Below are 21,335 nucleotides of genomic sequence, written 5' to 3'. Positions count from 1 at the left end.
GTGTGCTAGGGCCAGCTCTCCTGCACTGGCTAGTTCTCCTATACTCATGCAAACAAGGTCAGCTCTTCCACATTGCCCAGGTGAGGAGCAGGGATGCTCTCCTAAGTGCTACAGCTCTCAGGAAAAACTCTGTAGAACTCACAAAGATGGCTCTAGGAGGCAGCCCCAGACAAGGACATTTGCGTGGACTTTGGTGGTAATATGAATCATGAACGTTGACACAGAATCCTGCTGCTGCGGAGCCACAGACTCTGGCATGGCCCTCAGTGACAGCAGGGCTGGGACCTCACCATGGCCTCAGGTGGCAGCACTGGCCACTGTTACCAGGCTGATCCTCACCTCCCTCAAGTTCTGCCTCTCTCCATAGTGCACACGCTATGCTTTTCTGCCACATACTTATTACAGTGGTACCTCTGTGTATCTCCCGTCTGCCGATGCCACATGGTGGCTAGTGAGCTTCTGGATGTACAGATAGAAAACTCCAGTATATCACAACTTTTTCCTGTGCTGGGAAGCCTCTGTTCAAGACTCAACTATTGCTCTCAGGAGTGAATGTGGCTAGAAGATACCAATTAGCTTGCAAGGTGCTGAATTCTGTAGGAGAAACTTAGGCCAGTGTCTTAGGGTTTTACTGCTGTGAACAGACCATGACCAAGGAAAGTCTTACACAGGACAACATTTAATTGGGGCTGGCTTACAGGTTTAGAGGCTCAGCCCATTTTCATCTAGGAGCATGTCACCATATAGACAGGAATGGTGCAGGAGGAGCCGAGAGTTCTCCATCCTCATCTGAAGGCTAATAGCAGAATATTGGCTTCCAGTCTTAAAGCCCATGTCCACGGTGACACACCTATTCCAACAAGGGTACAACTGCAAATAGTGCCACTCCCTAGGCCAAGCATAATCAAACCACCACAGTCAGCTTGAAGTTTCCTGTGTCTATTTTTTATGCTCCCTAGACACTTCTAGGTTAGCAACTGTGAGATGGAATCATAAGCAGGCAATAAGACCAACCAAAGGCTCTTACTCGTATTTTACCTTTACCATATACAAGATGGTTAGAGAATGCTGGTATCCTAAAATCCTCTATATTTTTACATACACACACTCAGCTCTTCACTGCTCACACACATGTCAAAAGCTACATCCTCTAAACTAAAATTCCTGAGTATTCTTCCACCAGTTTACACTCTTCTTACTTTTTGTTATATCTCTGTTTTAGAATTTATAATATCTGCCTAACTATTTAAATATGTTTGTATTTTATTTCCCTTTCCAGGAGGTTAACCTGGTGAGGCAGCTGTGTTTTACCCAAAGATGGAATTTCACAAAAACAAAAGTAAACGTATAAATATTGGGGATTGTTCTTCTAGGTTGTCTTTCATAAAATAACATGGGTAGAGTTAATATCAAGACACAGATAATATTTTCTTTTTTGTGTTGGTCTCTGGAGTACCATTCCATGTGTTTCTAGCTCTACCACATTCTGGCTCTAGCACTCATGAGCTATTGGCCAATGTCCTTACCCCTCTTAGCTTTAGTTTATTCTCCCATCAAATGAAATTTTAATAAGACTATAACGAAAGGTCCTAGCACACATTTCAGTAGACAGGATTATTTTCATCATCATCATCTTGACCACCGTCTTCACCCTTACTATCATTCCGCTAGAAAACTGTAGGGGATTTTGGTTACTTTCAATGGAAAGTAAAAACTCAAATATCCTTACACACTAGGAAAGCAATGTGAGAAGAGTAACCTATGACAGGAAGTAGACAATCACAACACAGTCTGATTAATGTAGGATGACTAAGAAGGCAACAGAGTGGGCATCTGAAATATCAAAGGAATTTTTTTCCCCTAAGAGATATGAATGTATTTAGGTGCTATCAGCTGAGAATATAAAGATAATTAGAAGTTAGATAAGAGAAAGACCAGAGAGAAAGAACAACAGAAGTAAAAGGGTCAGAAGATAAAATGAATGTAATGTACATATATTGGTAAACTGTTGTGTGCTGTATAGTCTCATTAAGAAGCTCACTCTGAAAGGATTGCTTCCTCCCATTTATACCCAAATATGCTTATCTCAAAGTGACCTCAAAGGTCCCTTGTCTGGGAATGATCTAGCACCCCTCCCCCCATCTCTGTGACAGGGAGAGTAAAGAACATCAGAGGGACTTATGAGTAAAACTATTGTGCCCCTGAGAATGGATGGCTACAAGGTAAACTGTTTCCTATTGAGGCTGTTGTTGTGCATAGCATGATACAAGAGTGCCTGCAGAGAAAAAGAAAAGCCAGAAGTTCAGCCATGACAAACTCATCTACAGACAGAAATCTCAAACAGGAAACCCCAACTGATTGACTCCACTACCCCAGCTGGTTTCTCCTGGATGTCATGAGCCTTCAGGGTGATGATATTACCTTTATTCTGTGATTTGTTCTTTTACTTGACAGCCTCACCATAGGGAACACTGCTCAGCTCTTTCTGATAACTTTCAATCAGGAATTTTAGCTGAAGACCACAACAGGGTGTTTCTAGTCAATTTGTACTGGATATTTGATTTAATATTCTTTTGTTGTCTGTCTGTTGGGTTATCTAAATTATCTGTCTGTCTACCTCTACCTACCTACCTGTCTATCTATTATCTATTGATCATCTATTTATCTACCCATACATCCACACATATATTCCTTCATATTTGTTCTTTACCTTTGGCTCATTCATTCAATATCAAATATGACTACCAAAAAATCACTCTCCAGCCTATACAGAATAATGAGGAAATGTGAAATAAGTTGATATTTTAAAGAAACTTGTATTATGGCTCCATGGATAAGATCACTGGCTGCTTCTTCAGAGACCTGAGTTTGAGTCCTGGTGCCCACACATTAGCTTACAACCATCTGTAACTCCAGTACCAGGGTATCTAATACCCTGCTCTGGCCTACATGGGCACAAAGCCTACAGAAGACACAAATACAAAACACCCATAAAATAAAATGCTATAAAATAAGATGGTATAGAAAAATGAAGCCTAGGAGGAAAACCAGTAGTGATGAGGTGGAGGATCTGGCAGTTGCCAGGCTGTGGAATATTGCATATGCCATGCTTATGAGCTATAGGAAAGCAATGGGAAGCCAAAGATTAAGAGGATAACCAGAAGCAATGCAGTAGGTATAAGCTCAGAGTGTTTATGCTGAAGTAACAGCATGATGAATGGAGTAGAATCTATATCTCTGGGACAGAATTGCTATGTGGCTTATTGAATGGAGAGGTTGAATCTCTAGAAACTTTAAGAAATAGAAGATGATCAAGAGTCCAAAGGTAATATCTACTAACCCTTAGTGATATATACCCTTCAGAGATATGGAGTTGAGAATCTCTAGACACTTCAAAAAGTTCAAAGGTGATATCAAGTAACCCTTGGTGGTGGAGTATAAGGAAAGGAATCTAAACAGGAATAAAAAGTGAGTTGAAAAACTCAGGAAGAGGAATATAAAGAAATAGAGATGGTTCTTTACCTATGATGGAGGTTGTGTTTTTCAACTCAATGTGAGCAGAAAATCCATATGGTAAAAATGCCCTTAATGTATCTAATCAACTGAACATTCTATTTTAGGAACATGGAATACTAGCCAACCATGATCTTGATACTTACTGATAGCTTCCTGCTTCTGTTCACACCTGGGAGTGAGAATCAGACTAGACATCTACTACATCTAGAGAAAAGGTCAAAATTCTAAGCACAGATTCTACTAAATGCCCAAAAATTTTAAGTAAATCATTGTAGTCAGTCTGAGACTATTTGTACAGCTTCAAAATAATGATGATTTAAAAAATCAATGATCAGTGATTGAAATGAACTTTCAAATAATATCAAGTAAGGAAAGGGCTAGAATAGGCTCATCTGAAGTGGGGTCATTTGAGTGGGTTCATCTGAATGAGCTGATCTGACTGAGTGAGCTCATCTGAGTTTGCCCAAACAAAGGCTTTTATATAGGTCTTTGGGAATTTTTTGAAGACAGGGAATCTTATGAGGTTGCTTCAGGTGGAATCCAGGCTACTGTGAGAGGAGGAATGAGGGAAAAAAGGAAAGGTTTTGCTGCAAAGAAAAGAATAGTCGTCTAGCCAAATGAAAATGTGTACCTATTTTTAATATAAAAGTCTTGCAATATGTTATTTTCAAGGAACACTTTAGTCACAATAAAATTGAACACATATGAAAAAAAAAGATAGTTGCCAAATTGTTAGGTATGAGGCACCCACAGAACAAGGACACCTGTCCTGTTATAAGAGTAGGAATAGAAGAGAGAATTTATGGTCCTTTCCTGGGCTTGGGGAATGAGGGGAAATGACACCAACTGGGACATTGGGCCAAGGTACTGAATGTACACACAGGTAAGAAGTGAATTGTCATTGAGGGCCAGTTTAGGACTAGAGGCCAGGACATCAGAGAGGCACCAAGTTAGTAACATGCCTGTCAGCTATCAAAGAAGTCCATGGCTATCTTAAATGTATGGGGGCCATGGAAAAGATGAGTGAATTGGCCTAAAATATTTGACCTCTGTAGAGAAAGCTCATGCCATGATGTATTTAATGACTTTTTTAGTTTGAGATTTCATTATAGGCCTGGACAATTTGCAAACCTTCAAATCATCTGAAATTTCTTCAACACTGCTGAATGCTAATCCATTTAGCTAGACATTGCAACCTGCAAGGGAATTGGAGCCTTTAAATTCAATTCTCTCTTGACACTTGAGAAATGAGTAAAGAACAATGTGTTCAATTCTTAGTCCTTGGAGAGTCAAACAAAAAAGTGTTTTATAAGAGTGATCAGAGAAGAATTTTGTTCTTATAATACTTATTCTCAAAGTAGAAAAGAAAAATAAACCAAGGCATCTGCACTTAACCTTGACAGAAGAGGAGCTTTTCAAGGACTTTCTTGCTTGCTTTGTAACACCTTTGAACTCTACAGTCAACACCTGATACCACAGAGCATCTCCATTCTGAGTCCCAGTGGTCCAGAGGCTGTGGTGATTAGTGATGACACACTTTTATTTACCGTAGAAGGCAAAGAATAGCTGGTAGTGACTCTCTATAAAGGTCTCGACTATGTGAAAAATGATAAAAGTAAGGAGAAGGGGCTTCTTGTCATTATGACTGGGTTTCGAGTCATCTAAGAGTCAGACTTCTGGGCATGTCTGTAAGGGTGTCTCTAGAGAGGTTTAGCTGAGGAAGAAATGGTAACAGCATCATTCCAGGGCTGGGTTATAAGACTGAATATAAAGTGAAACAGAAGAAAAATATCAGCTTTTCACTCTAGGCTTCCTGGCTGTAGACAAAATGTTCTGTTTCCATCTCTTTCAGGACACATTGGACTTTGACCCCTCAAACTGTAACAATAAACCTTCATTGTGAAATGTTGTCAGATTTTTTTCATAGAAACAATAAAATTATTCATTACAGTGATGGGCTCAAGTTGAGCCTTCACTCTTGCCTGTGACATAATTGGGCTTTTCCTGACACCTCTTGAGAAAGGTTTGCTACCGGATTGTTCTGAAGATGGACATTTGGGGAAAAAAAAATGATCTCCTAAAACTCAGGCTCAATTCTATGTTTGTATAAAACTGAACACTTGAAGCCTTTAAACTTTATGGTTCTGAGGATAAGCACAGGGACAAATAATTTCTGACAGATTTTGAGGACATAGTTGTTAAAATTCTGCTACACACAGTTTCCTGCCAGAATCTCCATTCCACGTATTTTTCCATAGTTGTAAAGTAAGGAAATCCTTCTGGAACACTAGCTTCTATTTACCATATTTTTAGCAGTCCATACCTTCAGTAACAAGGGGTAAACAAGTAATTAAGTCATATGTCTTTGTTGGTTTGGTTGTAGAATTATTCAGGATAACTACAGCTCCTTTAGGAACATTAAGAGGTTCTCTCTCTCTCTCTCTCTCTCTCTCTCTCTCTCTCTCTCTCTCTCTCTCTCTCTCTCTCTCTCTCTCTCTCTCTCTCTCTCTCTCACACACACACACACACACTTTGGCAGACATCTCATTACTTTTGCTCTTTCTTACAGTTTCCCCATTGACTTAGTTCTTTTAGGGAAAGCTAATGCCCCAGACTGACCAAATACATTTTGCAATGCTAGGAACATACACTTGAGATCTGGTCAACTATCTGTAAATATAAAATGCCAAAGGTAAGTTTAAAAATATATCACTTCTAAGAAGAATGTGAAATGTTTTTCATGAAAATATCTATTCCACAATTGATTTTATACTACAAAGACAGGAGGAAGAAGAGAAAGAGAAGGAAGAGGAGGTAGAAACAGCAATGGCAGCTCCTGCTGCTTGTGAACAAGCCTGATAGTTATGGGGAGGTAAAGGTATTGAGAAAGAAGTCCTGACACATTCCTAAGTTACCTCGTGAAATATCAGTAATCAGACTAGGTCACTTAGTTTTGTGACAAACTGGGTCAAAACCATAAACTTTATAATGCCATCTAAGCTCAGAGCAAACAAGATCACTCTGCAGACTTCCAAATACCAACATTCCCATCGTCAGTAATGTGACTGGCCATTGCTTCTTTACCTTGTGAGGCTCCATTGGATCTGTTGTCCCTGATGCTATGAATAATTAGGATGGTAGGAAAGCATCCACTTCATGAGAACATAGAGTCTAAATAAACACCTGCTTTCTGGAGCCTTGCCAACCAAGAACATAGCCCAAACCCAATGTTCTAGATACTGCTTGACACCCTTTCGCTGAGGAACCTCAGAACCTTCCATGGTGTTCTTGTTCACAGAAATAAGCATATACCCACTGTGTTCCGTTACAGGTGTGCTTTCCTGGTCTCATCTCTGGGGCATCATTTTGATGTGAGCGTGCTCTGTGGTGTGTAGGGGAGATAAGAGGAGTAAAGCTGTGAGGGAGAGTCTCAGTGGTGGTGGGCAAGGATGGTTCCCTATATAGTTTTGAATGTCAAAGGACAGTGTGAGAGCACTCTGCTATTCAGCAGCTCTCTGTATTTTGCCTGTGGTTTTTCATGCAGTCACTCACACAGACTCCGTTGCTGCCAGGAACGGGGTGGCAGTGGAACTCGACTTTTATTCTACACAACTTAGGTTAGCTGGCAGCTGGTTACTACATTCATACAGCCAAATATAGTTGACCTCCTATGTTCTGAGTGTGGGAACTATGAGACTTCCAAGGATGCCCGTTAGATGGCAGTTGAAAGAACATAACCTTTAATCTGACATCTCTTGAGTCCTTGTAGAAACATACTGAACAGGGTGAAGATAAAATAGAAAACTAATGGGGAATGTCTCCAAGGAAGTGGTTTTTACAAAGCATCTAACAGAGGAAAATTCTTGTAAAACATGAAGAAATGCTAAGCTTTCTATTGGCATTTGTTTCCTGGAAATACATTATTTATATAACCACACCGCCATGGAGAAACTAGCTAATTTTGCAAGTTTGGCCCCAAACTGGTCAGAACGTTTGCATGGATGTGGTAGGAGATAGAGGTGGTTATCTCACATGAACACTGGAAACATGAGCCGTAGTAATAAGTCCCACAGTGTAGTCAGAGGATGAGCACAGAGGTCCTGGAACACACCCGGCTCTCCCTACTCCACACCATTCTCAGCCTTCCCCAAGTGGTTATTCCTTTGAAGTAGCCTCACTGTTATTCCTTTGATCTCAGACTTGATAATATTAGCAAATCTGGGATAACACTTAGAACATGTGATTCCCAGGTTACTACAATAGGTGTTTTCTGCAGTGAAGAATTAATAAGGTCTGCAGGTACTCTGCTCTGTGTGTGTGTGTGTGCACGAATATGTATGTGCCTATGCACATATGTGTATATGCATATGCACACATGCTCATGTTTCTCTGCATGTGTATGGAGGTGAGAGGGCAGTGTCAATGTTGGGTGTTTTCCTAGCTACTCTTTACCTTTATGTATTTTGGCAAGATCTGTCACTTGAACACATGGCTTGTTAATTCAGTTAGTCTAGCTGGCTCACCTCTGTCTCTACCTCTCATGTACTGACTGGGATTTTACACAGGATTCCACATCCTCATGGCATTTAACTTGACAATCCAAACTCAGATCCTGACATTTGCACAGAAAACACTTGATTGGCTGAGTATCTTCCAGAACCTAGTGCACGGCATCTTTACTGTCAGGAGAGTACAGGAAAGACGAAAGTTCTGAATCCCAGTCCTGACTTCTACTTTAGTATCTGAGAAATGGGACACAGGAATCTGTCCTCGTAACAGTTTTGTCTGAGATCTTTACGTAATCTGTGTTGAGTATTGCTGCTCCAAGGTAAGTGCTTTCAAAAACCAAGTCATAATTGAAGAAGACACCAAAACTTCCCACCCTCTCATTTGTTGAATCCAATACCCTGAGAGGTAGGATTGCTGAGAAGTGTATAAATATAAAGTAGCTAGTCAAAATTTCAGAAGGGATTCTCCCGGTTTTCAATGATTACAAAATAAGCAGGTCTCAACAAAAAGACACACAATTTCATTCCCACAGTCTTTTGTAACAAGGGTGTGGCTTTTGCATCCACAGTAGAGAAAGTCCTGTGTATTGGTGGCAGATCAGAAGGATCCTGTAGATTACTATTGGGTGATCTCCAGTCTGGCCTCTATTGGAGGGCAGACTATGGAATATGCCACAATCATTAGAATTGCTTTTAGGCTCTAAGTTCAGGAAAGTTGTGACGACATAGGAGGGACGAATTGGGGGAAGCAATTTTCTTAATAGCAGCAGCTGCCAAGCATTTGGGAGTAGTGATATTACCACCTGGAGTGTGTTTAACTAGCAAGGCCACCCATAGAAGTTATTTCAGGTGTGACTTCTCATTTTAAAAGGAAGACACTTTCTTTTTCTATATAATTTTAAAAAAGTGATTTGTTCTGTTAAGAGACCATGGATAAAATTAATGAAGTTCAAAAAAGTCTTGTAAGCTTGTACAAAATTCTCTTGTAAGCTCACAGAGGCTACACAGGGAGGAGGGAACCTATACCCGGGACCTCTGGGGCTGGGGCCCTGCTAGCACTTAAATCTCATTTTGCTCATTTTCACTGTTGAAGCAGGTACATTTGAGTCCTTCAACAGCTGTATAACATCTGAAAACCCACGGAGAAATCGTACACACACTTTTTAAAACGTCCTTTTACCTTATGTGGTCTATAATGAGGTAAGTTATCTGTGTAGATTTTTTTTTCCATAGAAAAGCCTATTCAGGGACTTGACTATAACACATGCAGTCAAACGGCATGTCTCAAGGGAAGCAGAGGCCCTTTTCCTGAGTGGTCACCTTGAGCACAGATGCTTACAATCTGACCCAAGGAACATAAATCAAGGTAGACAGCTATTTATAAAATTGAGATGCCACTGATCCAAAAGAAAACATCTACATTTTTCTATAGTACCAGCTTGGCAACGAGTGTGGAGAAAATGAACTACAACTGGGTGGAATTTATTACCATTGCTTTCATGGCTAACGACTCACCATTAATATTTTTAGGGAAAACACAGAAGTGTGAAGTATGTCAAGGAAGTACTTTCCTTTTCAAGCATGGTAGACACATGGGTTAAAAAATGCTTTTCTCTCTCATACCTCTTTGCATTTCATTTCCGTTTGGATGTATCATGTTTAATAATGAGGTCAAATATAATCTTTAAAAATTTTTTATTGGTCATTTTATTTATTCACATTTTAATGTTATCCCCTTCCCAGTTTCCCTTCCACAAACTATCTCCCCTTCCCTCCCACCTCACCATTCCCATATGCTGGGACATCAAGACTTCAAAAGACCAAGAGCTTCACCTTCCACTGATTCCAGATAAGGCCATCTTCTGCTACATATGCAGCTGGAACTATGGGTCCCTTCCTGTGGACTCTTTGGTTGGTGGTTAAAATATTCTTGTAAGCTTGTACAAAAATCTCTTGTAAGCTCACAAAGGCTACACAAGGGAGAACAGAGCCTGGAAGCTCTGGGGGGGGGGGCTGGTTGATATTGTTGTTCTTCCTATGGGGTCGGTCCCCATGATCAGTCTGATGTTTGGCTGTAAGCATCCTCATCTGCATCAGTAAGGCTCTGGCAGAGCCTCTCAGGCGACAACTATATCAGGCTCCTGCCAGCAAGCACTTCTTGGCATCAGTAATAGTGACTGGGTTTGGTGGCAGCATATGGGATGGATCCCCAAGTGGGGCAGTCTCTGGATGGCCTTTCCTTCCATCTCTGTTCCACTCTTTGGTCCTGTATTTCCTTTAGACAGGAGCAATTCTGGGTTAAAATTTTTGAGAAAGGCAAGTAAGCCCCATTCCTCAACCGGAGGCCAGGCCCAACCTCTTAATGTGGTCTCTACAGGTTCTCTTTCCCCTTTGTTGGGTCTTTCAGCTAATGTCATCCCCATTGGGTCCTGGTAGCCTCTTGCTTTTTTGCTATCTGAGACTTTCTGTTGGCTACTCCCAGTTCCCCTTGCCACATACCTCTGTACATCTCCTGAGGCCTTTCTCACACCTGATCCTGCCCCCCCCCATTTTTCTCTCCCATTCCTCTCATCCTCTAAAGTCTCTCCCACCCTCTACCTCCCATAATTATTTTCTTCCTCCTTCTAAGTAGGACTGAAGCATCTACTCTTTGGTCTTCTTTCTTCTTGAACTTAATATGGACTGTAAGTTGTATCATAGACATTCTGGACTTTTTTTCTTAATATCCAGTTATCAGTGAGTACATACCATGTGTGACTGGGTTACCTCACTCAGGATGATGTTTTCTAGTTCATCTACTTGCCTATGAATTTCATGAAGTCATTATTTTTAATAGCTGGGTAGTACTCCATTGTGTAAATGTACCACATTTTTTTGTACCCATTCCTCTGCTGAGGGTCATCTGGTTTGTTTCCAGTTTCTGGTATTATAAGTAAGGCTGATATGAACATAGTGAAACCTGTGTCTTTATTACATGTTAGAGCATCTTTTGGGTATATACCAAGAAGCTGTATAACTGGGTCCTCAGGTGGTACTATGTCCAATTTTCTGAGGAACCACCAGACTAATTTCCAGAGTGGTTGCACCAACTTGCAAGTCCATCAACAACGGATGGGTGTTCCCCTTTATTCACATCCTTGCCAGCATCTGCTGAATTTTTGATCTTGGACATTCTGACTGGTGTGAGGTGGAATCTCAGGGTTATTTTGATTTGCATTTTCCTAATGACTAAGGATGTTGAACATTTCTTTAGGTGCTTCTTGGCCATTTGAGATTCCTCAGTTGAGAACTCTTTGTTTAGCTCCATACTCCATTTTTAATGGGGTTATTTGGTTCTCTGGAGTCTAATTTCTTGAGTTCTTTGTGTGTATATATATATGTTGGATATTAGCCTTCTATTGGACGTAGGATTGATAAAGATGTTTTCCCATTCTGTAGGTTGCCTTTTGTCCTAATGATAGTGTCCTTTGCCTTACAGAAACTTTTCAATTTTATGAGGTCCAATTTGTCCATAGAGCCAGGGCCACTGGTTCAGTGAATTTTCCCCTGTGCTGATGTGTTTGAGGCGCTTTCCCAATTTCTCTTCTAATAGATTCAGTGTATCTTGTTTTATGTGGAGGTCTTTGATCCAGTTGAACTTGAACTTTGTACAAGGATTAATTTGCATTCTTCTACTTGATAACCCACCATATGCTTTTTTCCACGGGATGGTTTTAGCTTCTTCTTTTTTTATATATACATCTTTTTTTATTGGATATTCTTTGCATTTACTTTATAATTGTTATCCACTTCCCCAAATTCCATCCCCTCTCCCCCTCCCATTGCTTCTATGAAGGTGCTCCCTCTCCCAACCTCTATTTGTTCGTTTATTTATTTCCTCCCATCAAAGATCAAGTGCACATAGGTGTGTGGATTCATTTCTGGGTTTTCAATTCTATTCCATTGATCTACCTGTTGCCTCTGTACCAAGAAGTCAAATATCCTTTGAGCGAAAACACTTTCAATATTATGTAATCAACTGTGTTTTTATGTCACCAGAACAAAATAACTAGTAGTATGTCATTTTGATCGGAGGTTTTAAAAATCTGACATCCTTTTCAGTCATATGCTGCACACAAACACTGTTCAACCAGGTACAGACTGAGTAAAAAAAATCTCACTAGAAAACACAAAAGGTTATGGCTAACATGATATCTTTTCAAATTATTCTTTCAATATTTATATTGAGAAATCCCAGTTCTTGTTATTTCTCAGTTATAATGACAGCCTTTGCATTTGTGATGTCAAGGAAGAGAACAGGAACAGAACAGAGGGTTCAAACATGGCTAATTTAACTTTCCTCTAATTCACAAAACTGATACTACTGGATTGCTAATGGAAAAACTTTCAAAATTTGAAATTCTGTCTTGGCTTTCTTAATCTACTATTCAATATGTACTGCTAACCACCATTAGAACTGAGACCTTTTACGGAGATCTCTGTACTCTGGGGTAGCAGTGACCCACAGAGGAAGAGTACAGCTAAGCTTGCTTTTCCTGCAGTTTCTCACAGAACAAGACTGTTCCTTATATCCTATGCTGTTTGCAGCCATTATCATAGACAATAGACTTGGGAAGACACAGAATGCCCTTACTGCACAGTAATAGGCAGTTGTTAGTAAGTACCAATTGAAACCAGATTATTAACCTACTTGGTCATTTACTAATGACCTAGGCATATGTACAAGACCAAAGAGCCTTAATATATAACTAGAAGTAGTAAAACAACCACAAAGGAAAGATGTGCTAGAGACATTTGACTGACTGTCAAGTAGGGAGGCATATTGAAGACTTCCACAGTACTTAAGTCTTCTTACTTTGTGGATCAGTTGGAAAGGCTCTGAAGGACATCTAAGGAAAGTTTTTTCTTTTTCTTTTTTTTTTTTTTTTGTTTAGTTTTGTTTTTCTATTTTTTGACCAAGAACATTGCAAGATGGGCTCTTTCTACACTTGAAGAAATACTTCAGGTACCAGTCTGAAATACTCTTGAATTAATATGATACTTCACAGTACATACTCAATTAACACTAATTATAATTCCTAATATTCCTTTGGAAAATATGAGTTTTCAGACATAAGCCCGACTACAAAGCAGAAACTGGAGAGAAGAAATGGCCTTGAGAATGCAGACAGAATCCAGATAATTTAGCCCCTACTGCGGTTCTCTAAGTAAGGTGAAGTATTTGATTTTGGTCTACAGCACTGATTGGTAGGACAAAGCCTGTGTCTAGGAAGTTGGCATCTTCCTGTCTTCAACAGAGACCCAGAGATGCCAGAGACAGAATGGGCTTTGCAATTGCCTTCAGATCTTCATCTCCTTTCACTTAGGTAACTGCTCCTGGCCAGTCCTAGCCTCCCTTTCCTTATCTGGAGAGCAGAAACATCAACACTTAGTCATGTGGGTTCCAAGAGGAGAGGATGAAACATGCAATGTAAGCTTTACATTAGCACCTGTTAGATCTTCAATATCTCCCCAGTTATCATTGACTGTCTAGACATTCTACAGTTCACTTGAAACTATTTTTTCTTGAAGGCAGACTAGATGTACAGGAAAAAAATGCTATTTCCAGTAAATCTGTACATCACTAAATGCAATCAAATTTGAAAAGTATTTCTAATTAATTGAACAGCAGAGCAGGCTCTTTAAGTGCCGAGCAACTAAAGTCATTTTCTTCACACATCCTTGAGTTTTGCAAAAGTCACTGCCAGGAAAAAGATGTGCTCAAATATCTAGTCTCTTTTCTTTGAAGGAGGCTACCATTTATCCCATTCACAGGCTACAGTTTACCAGCTTTCTTTTTCTTGTCTAGTTTTCTAATAGCATAAAGATGCTTCCTTTCAATAAACACTAACAGATTTATTGGATACCTCTTTGTTTTCAATCTGATGGCAATTTGTTTAGACAGTTAGGGCAACTAAGCATTATGACTCATTTGGTATTTACAGATTTAGAAATATCAGTAACCACAATCGTTAAAATCACCAGTATATTTCACCTCAGTCTTGACATCTTTTTCTCCTATTTTTTTCCAGCCACTGAATAGTTTGTTCTTCACATAAGTGTTCATAATATTAATAAATCCTCTATGACCCAAAGCATCGATTCTTTCTTCAATACAGTAATGTCTCTATGAGCATGTAAAGACAGGAGTGTTAAATATTTAGATGAAATGGTCAATATTCAAAGAAGGAAGGGAGCCAGGGGAGCACCTGGATGTGTTACTAGATTAAGCTTTAGTTTTATAAGGTCTCAGTGCTTCTTGCATAGTGTGAATATAGAATGAAAAAAATGCTATTATTTTCCTGTTATGAAGAGAGTTAAGGGAAAATGCATAGCTTCAGAGAGGGTCCTAATAACTGGCTCAAGCACAATAAAAAATCTGACATAAATATTGACTAAAGAACATGAAAATATAAAAATCAGAATTAAATAGAATTAAAAACAGGGAAAAAAAGTTCAAGAAAAACAAAGAAGTTTGCTATTAACAATAAATAAATAATTAAAGTAATTAAAAGTCACTTATAAGAAGAACTAAGTGAGTCAATGAAACCTTTATGCTCGATACCTCTTTGGTCTTACATACACACACACACACACACACACACACATGAATACATGCACACACGGTGGGGAGGGGGAGGAAATCAAAATCAATGACTATAGCTCTTTTACAAGGGAACATAAACACATTCTTAGGCGAAATTATACTCCTAACTTCCAAAGTACTTAAATACACACCCTTTGTAAATAATCCCAAGGTCTGTGAACCAAGTCACAGAGAGACACATGCTATGACAGAAATGGCACCACATGAGCTTCTGCAGTTGTCATCAGATGTGGAGGGTCAAAGGATGGGAAACACAACTTCCATGTAACACACAGGCCTCCTGTAATTGACTGAACTGGAGTTTTGATGAATGAGAGACCTTTGCTTGATTGTGCTAAGCCAGTTAATTTTTTTTAATGAATACATCAGTCATTGAGGACTAGGTAACCTTTCTGAGATTCTGTCAAAAAAAAAAAAAAAATCAAAGCTTTGGAGAGGCTATGTAAAAGGGAAATAAAAGAGAAAAGCAAGATTATGTTGCCATAAGATATAAAAACCCTATAAATCACAGACACACTCACACTTATAGTATTATTGGCAAAAATTGAGAAAGAATTTATTACAAGGGATGTTTTAAAAAATAAAATATTCTTTCACTCAAAAAGTATTCTAATCAATCTGTTCTCTAAGTCTTAGTGAGGAACAATGTAACAATCTTTTACAAACTCAAATCTAAGTTGGTACTTATTGGTGCTTGTTTGATAGGGTAGTTTTGTGCTATCTCATCTCTTGTTCATATTATTTGAGCTGACTGGCTCTTTTATTAATCATGTCCTTATTTCACATGGAAAATAATGTTTACTTCTGGAACAAAAACATTGGAGGTTCGTTTATAAATGTGAATGTCAAAGAGGCTCAGAGAAGTAAGTATCCTACTTGCCAAACACAGGAAAACATTTATGCATTTTACAGGCACCTTCTCCATAAGGAAGACATGTCAGGAGACGTGGTATGATTTAGAATTAGATGTTGTATGGGATTAACCCTACTAAGGCTGGAGTTTACCATTAACCAGATAGCCTTCGGAGCTTAGAGCAAAATGGAGGAGTCCCTTCAATGACAGGGCTTGCCCTTCTCTGACCCTGACTGGGGCATTCACCCTTTTACCCCCTCCACACACATCTAAGGTTGCCTTTATCTAAAATATATAATTAATCTCACAAAGTATTATTAAGAATTATACAAAATGAATGAATTCATCGTCTTTGGAATACACTGGGGAACAAAAAGATGGGTTTTAAAACATGTAGACAAAGGAAAGGACAAATGATGAATCCTTCCTTCCTTGTAAATAGCATCTGAGGGTTACCAAAGGAAAAGGCCATGTTTATAGGACTGTTTCAAGTAATTAACAAAGAATGAGAGAACTAAAATACATTATTAAGATTATACTCCTATAAAATGTATATGATGATATAAATATATGTGGGAGAAATGTATGAGAGAAAATGTACAAGAGACTTTATATATGTGATATGAATATATATGCCACATATATATCTACATACCTGAATATAGCTCATATATATTTATATATAATATGAACATATATATCAGGCATTGCTCCTGATGTAAATAAGCAGAAGCACCTCATGTATCTCTCTCACCATTGAGAATTAGACCTGAGTCAGAACGAACTACCTGAAAGCAGAAAAAAAAAAAAAAAACAGATAAGGATATACTCTGTGAATTATAGGCAGTTTTACAGGCATGTCAGCCAGTTGTATTATATGAATCTTCTTGAAATTTTTGTTCACGCCAGAATACAAGTTTGTTCATTTTTTAAATCCTATTAAGGTGAATTTAACTAGAAACATCTGGGAACTAACTATATAACAGAATATGGTAGTAAAAAATTCTCCTAATGTATTTTACTAGAAATGGCATAGTAATATTGTTGCATGCAATTCTTTATTTATGAGAGATACAAATTATTTACATAATAATATTTTACATAGTTGATGCTATGTTAAAGATTTACATCTGGTAAAGAAGGTCTAGTTGTGGCTGAGATGAAGTAAGACTATCTATCCATGAGTAAAACTGTCCCAAAGCTAAGGTTTAGACACACGGAGAACACATTGTACTATTTTGATATTTTCTGTGGTAATGTATTGACAGTGGCATGAACTGAACCCAGTGCTGTGCATCGATTAAGCAGGCATTATGGTACGTAGCTACATTTCTAGTCCTGTCATCACGTTTTTCTTATAAAGAATAGCATTATTTACAACCATGGGATATACGAAAAATGTGTCAAACTGAGCTTACATTTCCTCACTCCTTTAATGTAAGGCTAGAAATGATTCTATTGGGATTTAGATCATTACAAACATTTTTTTCCCTTAGAAACATAAATGTAGCTTTATTTGGTGTTCCGTGATGAAGCCATTTTTCTTGTTTTTATGATTATGTAAACCAAATCAGTTAGTTCTTAGTGGTGAGCCCCTGGAGAGAAAAGGCCATTCCTTATTTTTGTATTCTCCATAACTCATACATAATATAGCTACCTACTGAATACAATGATTGGATAGAGGCCCAGGCTTACGAGGTATTAACTTAATGCGGTTTCCACTTTACTATGGTGAAAAAGACATTTGGAAGAAACTGTGCTTTGAAGTTTGAACTTTTCCCAGCAATATACCACTATATACCGTCTTCAAATGCTGAGTCCATGCATCAGGAAGCCATAGTTCCACTTTGCCACAGGGTCACAAGGGGACGCAGCCCATGCAGTACTGTTGTATGTCATGTCAATATTTCCTCCCACTGATGCTTCTTTTCTTCAGTCTCCAAGAGAACAGATATGGCTGTCTATCCTCAGGGTCTGCACAGTGCCTGGCTTATGCTAAATACTTAAAATGTGTGTTTGCTGAATAATTTCCATAGCTTTTTATGCAGGGGACTGAGGACTCCTGACACAAATTGGAGAGCTCTCTTCTAATGCTCTCAGAGAGGTATGGAGTCCTCAAATGTCGAACATTATCCTCTTTGAAAATTTCTGGACTGAGTGACTTCACCACAGAAGAAACATCTCCCAGTAGTTAGTCAGATTTCAATTTAGAAAGTTTATATTTGACGGAGCTGACTGGGGGCAGGAACTCAGAAGATAGGTCAGTATGGCTGAAGGAGGCCTGGGAATAAATGAGTTCTGTTGAGGCAGAGTCTATGGTGAGAGGAGGAGCTGAGAAAAGGGCTTTAGGGAACAGAATAATTTATAGTGACCAGAGCTTCAACTGTGTGTGGGCCTGTTGGGAGGTTGGGGATTATGATGTTAGTCTGAAAGAGAGGGGACAGAGGAGGAAAAACACATGAGCATGCTTGAGAATTCCAGGCCACCATCTACATGTTACAGATGTGCTAACCAAGTCTCACTAATTAGTTCAAGGGATAGATTTTGTCTGTATTCACCTCTGACTCCCTGGTGCCACACAACAGGTGACTATTAAGGTTAGTGAGCAAAACTTAGAAAGAAAACCATATTTTGCACTATATATTTAGAAGCTATGAAGCAGAACACACTTTCAAGGCCTGCAATTCTAGAACACTATACAACAAAGAAACATATTAAAAGGTTGCATCTTAGATCCTGTAGCCAAAGAAGAAACTTCCTGAGAGATGTGGAATAAGAGGAGCCTCATTCCCTTAGGCCACACCAAAGGGGCATCTAATCATTTTTTTTTTTTAAATAAGGGGAGTGTGCATGTGTTTCTGTCTTTAAAGGCATTTTAGAGCCTGAGGTTACTAAAATGCCACTCGTATACCGTTATTGATAAAGTCAGGGTACAACTGCTTACCATTCTACATAGGAAAACCACTGGTGTACTAGAAGGCAGGCTTATAGACATCTCTTACTTCCCTGTAAGGGAAGTGATCCCACTTGTTTCAGCCTAATGCATACATTTTTCTCCAGATATTTTAAACTTTGATGACTGTTTACTCTTAATATCTTTAATTTTCCTCAGACTCTTAAGAACAAATATTTGCCAAGAAGATAATTATTTTCAATGTTTTAGTTTCCTCTCTTGGGTCAGAATGACAACAACTCAAACATGTTTCCCAAATAAAACTAAAAGCTATAAAACATGTTAACAATAGAAAGAATTGACCTTAAAGTTGAAGAAAAGATCAGAGACTATCATGGGTAGAGTACACCCAAACTCCTAATAACCCGAGACTGAGGCTCTGAGTGTAGACCAAAGTGCTGTGGAAAGTCAGAGCGCCACAGACTGCTGTGGCCTGTGGACAGACCCATGAACCAAGAGTGAACATAGACTATGCTGAAAGGGGAGGGAAGAGTAGCCATGCTAGAGGATGCAGGGGAGTGGCCGAGGGCTGAGACCCTTAGGGGAGAGCTTGAAGGGAAAAGTGTACCCAAGATGCTTTATCTTAAATCTTTCAACTGAAAACCTCTATTTTTGTTACTAGTTCCTTGTCAGTCAGATTATTATCCATTAATGATTTCAACCTATTCAGCTAAGGTCTACCTACTTTCTCAATGATTACATTTCCATAAACTTTTCTGCAACAGTTAGTGAACATCATGCAGAATTTTAATTCAGTCTGTGCTCTCAATATCTGATTTTTTTTTCTATTAAGCATATGTGAAACAGTTAAGAAAAACTGAGGCTCAGTCATTAAGTAGTCACTTCAGAATATGGCCATTTAACAGATTTAGAACATAGTTAGAGGTCAGTAAGTGTTTATCTCAATAGAAGAAATGAGAACAAAAGAAAAAGCAGAGCTGGATGCAAAGAAATGAAAAACATAATTTAAATAGTTTTTTTTTTTTTTTAAATCCCATCCTTAGGGCAAGTGACCACACATAAAATAGGCATAACGTATACTTCCGTTTTCCCTCAGATCAGTTGTGATAACTGCCTTTTTTTTCTCAAGTTCTGGAACTTTTCAATATTTCAAGTGTTGTGGCATGAACAGTCCCACTGTTTCTTCCAGGAAAAACCAAAGTTTGAAACAAGAGACAGCTCAGGGTTGGGAAGATAACTCAGTGGATGCCTGGGTAAGTGCACACACACACACACACACACACACACACACACACACACACACACCCATTTGTTTTAAACACAGCATTGTGGTAGCTGGGGATAAGCATCAACATTGTCTTTCCATCTACAAGACTGTAAAGGAAACCGCAAAGAATCCAGGGAAACGTTTGCAGTCATCTGAAATGAAGCACTGACTCTACAGAGAACCTTCTGACCTAGAGGAGAGAGGAGGACAGGAATGTGAGGAGCAACACACTGTTATTTACAATAACAAACTCCTTTCTTCCAGTGGTAAATTACTCCAACGAGCAATGAGATAGAAGCCTTTGTATAAGCAAAAGCTAAATAAGATAAACATTTTGACACTGCCTGTGTCTGGGAAGACCATCAGCATTCCAGACTCCTGTTTGTTGCTTACATGGTATGGAGGGAAATGCCATCAGCCCCGATCTCAGGATGACTTTGGATTCTGCAAGTCATGTAACCTGAGTCTATTTCCCCATCTTTAAAAATAAAGGTAGTGGATCCAGCTTCCAAATGATGGTCTCAGATTAAAGGCAGTGTTTTCAAAGAAGCTTGACTGGGAGTCTCATAAATGGTGGTAGCTCAATAAAGTGTAGCTTACTAATTCAGCAACCCAAACAGGCTCACAATTCTCATTCCACTCTGTTACGTGAAAAATCAAGCCTGACTTTGCTGTGGCCCAGAGGGGATGGCACCTCATTGAATCATATGCAGGTAATTGGTCTACCTGTTTGTTTCATACAGATCAAGTCCTAAGGAACATAGACATTAGAATAAGGAAGGGGCTCTCAGGATCAAGTGCAGTAAGACAAGGTGACTGGGAGGAGGGTTGGTATTATTATTATTATTATTATTATTATTATTATTATTATTATTATTTTGTCTCAGTTCTGCTGTGGGTTTTTATTCCTCCTCTCCTTTGGCCACTCTTGGTCAGTCTCTAGTCTGATTCACTCTGAGCTACTAGAATTTTCTTCACAGCTGCTGAGTTGGTGGTTCTTTGTGAAGGCTTACTAAGGAAATGGGACATTTATCAAATGGTCCTGTTCCACTCAGCACACACTGCCATCCTTATACTCGGTATCCAGGTCGTATTATAATGTTTTGGATTTGTCTGGCATTGTGTACCATTCTAGACAAAAATATGGATTTCAGAGAACTGCAAGTCCCTGTTTAAATATCCGAAGTACAAATGGGGAGAATCCAAGTCTTCCATTACAATAAAGGCAAGTAAAAGGAAAATAAAATACCTTCTAATTTTAAGCAATTAACATTTGTTTAAATCTCCAAACCTAAGCTACACCTTTGAAAACCCACTGTGTCCCAAGAATGGGCTTTCTTAACAATATAAATATATATAGCTGTTGGTGAGAGCGGGAAACAAAGAGGCAGAGGTGGACCTGGAGAGCCTGCTTTTAGTTCCTGTGATATAAGAGTTTCAGAAACAGTTAAGCAGCTCAAACACTAGGCTTTCCATTTATGTAACTCAAATGCAGAATGGTTTTCGGAGGGCTCTATGCATAGTCTTTTTGATTAGAGATGTAATGGCATTGGAGGCACAATGTAGGTCCATTAATGATACCTATAACTCTTAGCATGGTAGGTCTCCGGTAAATTTGTGAAGCAGCACCA

General features: G+C 39.0%; 1 protein-coding gene across 1 annotated transcript in view; it reads right to left on the bottom strand.

The window, feature by feature from the left end:
* The window catches only part of CPQ (carboxypeptidase Q), a 382,789-nt gene that overhangs the window by 35,487 nt on the left and 325,967 nt on the right, over positions 1-21,335 (bottom strand). The window lies entirely within an intron of this gene.

Source organism: Micromys minutus, assembly GCF_963924665.1.
Source record: "Micromys minutus genome assembly, chromosome: 33".
Taxonomy (NCBI): domain Eukaryota; kingdom Metazoa; phylum Chordata; class Mammalia; order Rodentia; family Muridae; genus Micromys; species Micromys minutus.
Note: the sequence above shows the minus strand (reverse complement) of the source record. Positions and strands in the feature narration are given on the sequence as shown.